Below are 6,000 nucleotides of genomic sequence, written 5' to 3' on the forward strand. Positions count from 1 at the left end.
TGCCGAATAACTAGATATGGGTCTTGAAGACTTTAAAATCAGTGATTCTCATGTTCTTTGCATTTCTAATCTTTTTTAGGGATTAAATTTCTGAAGTGTTATATCTCGGTCTTTTGAAGGAACTGTAATTCAGTGCACACGCGCTCCTTCTCAGGTTTATATGTATTTTACGTTGATTAATTATATTTGGTTTATTGTAATTTTCTAGTTAAGTTCTTCAGGATCTATGTTTTTAAACCAATAAATCCATCAACAGCTGAGTGTGGACATTCTAGTATACAGTAGGAGGCCAAATTCAGAATCTTATACAGAAAAATATGAAGACAACCCAGCTTACTGCTGTGCATTAGTACAAGGTTGCAGCGCATGAGGACGCTCTTGTTGAGCAAGTCCTTCCCCATGTAGTTATACCCCACACTATATGCTTGAGCATGTGAACAAAGTCATGTTTAGCATTTTGAGATTATGGAGGCCCAGACCTTGCAGCACTTCAGGCCTGCAAACTTTTTTACGAGCCATGCATGAGGACTGCATGTATTATACTGTATTAAAGAGAGGGAGAAAAACACGATCAAGATCCAACAGTTACAACAAGGACAACCTGAACTTCTGAAAATAAAAATACCCAAAACCTGACCAGCAAACTGTCTACAAACCTCAACAGAGCGAAACTAATGTAATACAAAACGACCTAGACTTGCTTATATCCATTGTACCGCCTCAGTCTTAATTTGATCGATGATTCCTTGAAGCGGCATCTGAGAACTTACTTTAGGCCTGCAAACTGTGTCCCACGCCACCAGACATTGACCCCCTTACTCCTTAGCATTGTCTTTACCTCTCCAAAACAAATGCGACAAATCTTATCAATTTAAGAATTTAATCACCCACGGAGGAAGTCAAGTGCCATCATTTGGAACACCGAAGAGGCAATGATAACTGAACACGTAATCGTCGATGCCTCCCATGTGGGAATATTGTTCACAATTTTATCCACAAGGGGCCACATATAAGAAATTTGTAGTTTCCATAGTCTCCGGCTTAGGCCGAGAGGTAGGGACAAGGAAAGGTACCCATGGAACACGGGAGAATTTGGGAGATTAAATGCAAAATAGATATAGCTGAATAATAATTTAGAAATGTAAAATACATGAACTAGTAATCTGCTTAGTCACGGTTGAAGTACCAACACATTGGCCTTCCTACACTAGGAGAAAGATGGCAAAGCGTAGTGGTTTTGGTGCTCATGTCAAACACCCACGGACGTAGCCGGCAATCAACCAAGTAGACACAGTTGGGTCTTACTCCTGGGGTGTCCTCAGCTTTCAGGACCATCGCGTTGTTTTTGCAGATGAACACCGAATAGCCTCCGAGATCCTTCACCGTCTCCCAGCATGGCCGTCGCTCTGGGTAGTATCCGAGGACGAGCATCTCATCCGAGGACATTGTGAACACACCGCGTGCCGGCAACTGCAACTTGATGGTGGATCCGGTGTTCTGCCACACCTGGTATAGGGCACCCTCACATAAGAAAATGCGCTTGAAATATATTTTCTTGGCCATGATGTCGTAAGGTGGGGTGAAGGCGGAGGGACAGTCAGAGCGGGGACCGACTGCTCCGACAACACGCTTAGCCAATATTAAGTGCTTCGTCCGGCCGCCTTGGGGGGAGATGTGGTGTACTTGCACGTCCCCACGTTCGTCGAGGCAGTATATGTCGCCGCGTTCGGCATCATAGAACAGATCGACCAGCTTTGCTCTATCCACGGTGACGACGTCGGCTATCCTCCAGTCCGTGCCGCCGATCGTCGTCATGTAGGCGACCTGGGTGACATAGTTATGGTCGCACATGGCCACGGCGGTGTAGCAACCAGGCCTTGGGTTCGGACCAAGCACGACTCTGCGTGGCCAGAGGTTGTTGGGCAGATCAAGGAGCTCGATCTCCTCGCCGGTGACGGGATTTAAGGCCCCAAGATGACAACCATCGGCAATGGTGAGGTAGCCGTTGCTTGAGCCGACGATGCGGCTGCTGTGGTGCGGGAGTGTGGCGAGGCGGAACGCGCGCTGCTGCATCGAGATGGATAAGGCGTAGACATGGCTGTTGTCGCGAGGGGGGCCGTCGTCGTTGGGCTGGAAGTCGTCGAGGAGGAGGAGGGACGGGGATTGACGGACGGGAGGCAGTGCCGACCGCCACGCTGTGCAGACGGCGCGGACGTAGACGTAGTCTCTTAGGGATGGTACGCGGTCTACGATCAGGAGGAAGTAATCAGCGTGGAGATCGGCCCAGGGCGTCATGGTGAAGGAGGTAGGTCACGCTTCGAGGCTCCCTTCGTTAGAGACGGGATTACGTGTCTGTTTTATATATGCTCATCAAACCTAACAGGATCGGCTTACGTGCATTACATACCTTAGAGCAAACGAACGTGTGTGTTTCCCTAGTAGTAGGATATAAACAAACGCGAGATGATTCTCAAAAAAAAAAACGCGAGATGAAATCCAGAATTTGTACGTGAGAAGGGATAGAAGATCATCCAGGAAGATCGCTGGGCCATGGCCCATGGGTGCTTCTCGTGGTGGTAGCAGCGGGGGGTGGTAGACGCCCCTATGCCGTCTGTGGCGGAAACTGGCCCCATGGGGGTAAATCTGAGAATGGTTTCATACCTAAACCATACTTGAACCATATCCGTACATGTATCTCTCAAAACTATAATTGAACCATACCCGTTTAATGCCATTTTCAGCCCAACCAAAATTAGACCCTCTATTTTTTTCCACCCAAACTAATTTAAACCCAATACATAACCGTGGGTTTAAACCCAATACGTAACTATGGGTTTGCTTTAATGTATATATGGTTGCACAAATCGACATGTCAAGAAGCAAATGACATAGAAAAGACATAAGTGCATCTACAATAGTTTGGAAACAAAGTTATCGTTGAGATATGGTCAACACACAACAAGTGTCAAAAAGACAACGCCCACGACTAAAAAGCTCACTGACAAGTGCATTAAAACCAATTGCTTAGCTAAAGCACAAGCAGACACATTCAATTTGCATGTGTTGTTTCCCCATAATACAGAATTACATAGTGCATCGCATCATGTACGCGGATCAAAGATACTCGTTGACAATGCGTCGTTGCTTATTGCACATAACCAATGCCCTAAAACCGGTTTGGACCCATAGTTTACAGCCGTTAATAACCAAACTGTTTAAGCCCATAACCAACTATACCCAAATTGGTTTCTTCACATACCCAAACCAAAACCAAACTAAAAAAGATTCAGCCCAATAAAACCTGAACCAATCAAACCCAAAGTAAGAACCGAACCGTTTCACCCAGTTTTTTAATAACCATTCCCAGGTTTACATGGGGGCAACGCCGGCGGCGGCGGACGCATCAGGAAGTGGTGATACTGAGAAAGACGTGTACCCAGGTGCAAACCTGGAGGACAGATTCAGTAGATTAAATCTTCATGGAGAGGAGGAAGAACAGCTTGACTTGTTTGGTGAGAAGAATGACGAGCTAATGGATGAGGTTCACTGGCTTGGAATATTTAGGGTTCATACTCAGAAGCGTTTAGCCATGCAGCCTTGATCAAATCAATGCACAATGCATGGGTGCCCGCGCAGGGAGTCACATTCAAACCCATGGGAGAGAACCTGTTCATGGTCCTGTTTATGTATTTAGACGATGGGAACAGGGTGCCCCGCAAAAAAAAATAAAAAATAAAAATTGGAACAGGGTGATCGGAGGAAATTCGTGGTTGTTCAGAGATGCCACAGTGGTGGTTGTATGAAGAATAGAATGGGTTCATGAACATGCGGGAATACAAACTGCATAGAATACTAGCGTGGGTCAGGATTATAGGAATTGCTGATGGACTCACAAAGAAGGAGATCGCAAGAAAAATTGCGAAGAAGGTGGGGAAGCCGACTATTAAAGTTACTGGCAGCGAGGGGCGAATAAATTTTTTTTTTTGATAAAGGACGATTTTATTATCTCAAAATGTAGCAGACTTGCCGACGCCGGGGCCATGGCGGACATGGTTGCCGCTGGAGTGGGAGGGGTGGGCTCTGCCACTGAGGCGGAAGCTGCTGCCGTTCACGAACCACCAATGTATATGCATGACAATCGGTATTGTTCTGTATCGTGGGTCGCTGAGGTTTTACAATTTACATTTATCTGATCCTGTTCCTAACAAGTGTGGATATCAGTACGGACCAATGCTAATCAAGTACGTAGTATTATATAACATCAATTATTGTAAGATCATGCTAGAAGCTAACCAACAAATACTATGGCACCGTTCGGCCTCTCTCCACTCCGCTCAACTTCGCGGAGCTCGGTTTGAGCAGCTCCGTAAAAAACTGCAGCAGCGAGCCGTCCCCCGTCCCCCGTGCCACTCCCGCAAGCGGCCCTGGCGGAATCCTAGATCGCCGCCGCCGCCGCTCCCCTTTCTCGCATTCCTTCTCCCTCGCCGCCGTCAGGGGACACCACCGGGCAAAGCCCGCGCGTGCGTCGGTGGCGGCGGGGCTCTCTCCCCCCTCACGAGGATCCTGGGCAGCGCGGGACAGCTGGCCCTCGCGGCGGCGCTCGGCTCGGCCACAGATCGGGCCGCTGGCGGGGCGGGGCTCCCCTCCTTGGAGGCGCTGCGGCGTTGGCGGCGGCGTGATCTGCGCGGGGCGGCGAGCGCGTGGGCTCCTCCTCATCCCGATCTGATGGCGCCGCGGTGGCGCCGGCGCTCGGACGTGCGGCGGGGTCCGCGAGGGTGGTCGACGCACGTCTTCCTCCCTGTTCTGATGGCTCCACGGTGGCCCCAGTGCTCGGGCGGTTGGCTTCGGCAAGCGGTGGCGGGCGCTGTGCTTAGGGGTGGGCACTTTTGAACCGAAAACCGAAAAACCGAACCGAACCGAACCATATTAACCGATTTATCTATTAATTCGGTGATTCGATTTTTTGTTCGGTGGGAAATTTTAAGGTTGTTCGGTGTTTGGTTTTTGTTCGGTTTCCAGTGTCCAAAAACCGAATACACCGAAAAAACGGATATGTACGATACCCCATGCAATACCTTGTTTTCGAAAGTGCAGCGGGGGCGCGTCCTCTGGCAAATACTTGTTGGTTGTGGCAGACGTCAGGCCAGCCGCTAGATGAGTTTCTAATCTCACAATCTAACTAGTACTCGTAGGAGTATGTATGCATGCCCGGCGCTTGGTTATGGAAGTAACTAGCAATTAGTGTATCAATTAGTGCATGAGTTGCTTAGTTTACACGCATCACACATATTCTTCGGTACATAATACATGTAACGCCCCATGTGATTTTACACTTAGTTATGTTCACTAGTTTGCTTGACCGAATAAAGCACGGACTAATGTTAAGGTTGCTAGCTCTTGTGATATATACTGATGAGTGCATGTAAATTTTGGTTTTTCGGTTAACCAAATAAACCGAACCGATATATTATGGTTAATATGGTTCGGTTTCTAAATATTGTGTGATTAATTCGGTTTCCATTTCTACAAAACCGAAATTATAAAACACCGAATAAACCGAACCGTATTAACCATATAAACCGAATGCCCAGCCCTAGCCCTGTGCTCTCCGCGGCGCTCCGGCGTGTGCAGTCGCGGCGGCGGTCCCTGTGCGCGGTCGGCGGCTTTGTCTCTGACCCGGACGGCACAGGGGATGATGGCGGCCCGGCGTGGCCGGCGATCTGGATGCGGTGGTGCCGGCGGCTCGCTGATTTGCCGGCACTCCAGGGTCTGCCTGCTGGTGCAGGTGGCGACGGCGGCCCGGGCACGAGATATTGATCCCTTCGCACTGATCTGGGTGAAAACTTGCCTTCGGCTCCTGCTAAGGCCGTTGGTGGCGGCGCTATATGTGTCGTTCCCTTCTTGAAGGCATCGTCGTGGAGAAGTTCAAGGCCACTTTGTGCTACCTCCGAGGGAAACCCCAAATCGGATGATTGGATGACGGCGGTGCTCTGGTGTCGT

The sequence above is a fragment of the Triticum dicoccoides genome, chromosome 3B (genome assembly GCF_002162155.2).
Source record: "Triticum dicoccoides isolate Atlit2015 ecotype Zavitan chromosome 3B, WEW_v2.0, whole genome shotgun sequence".
In the NCBI taxonomy this organism is placed as follows: domain Eukaryota; kingdom Viridiplantae; phylum Streptophyta; class Magnoliopsida; order Poales; family Poaceae; genus Triticum; species Triticum dicoccoides.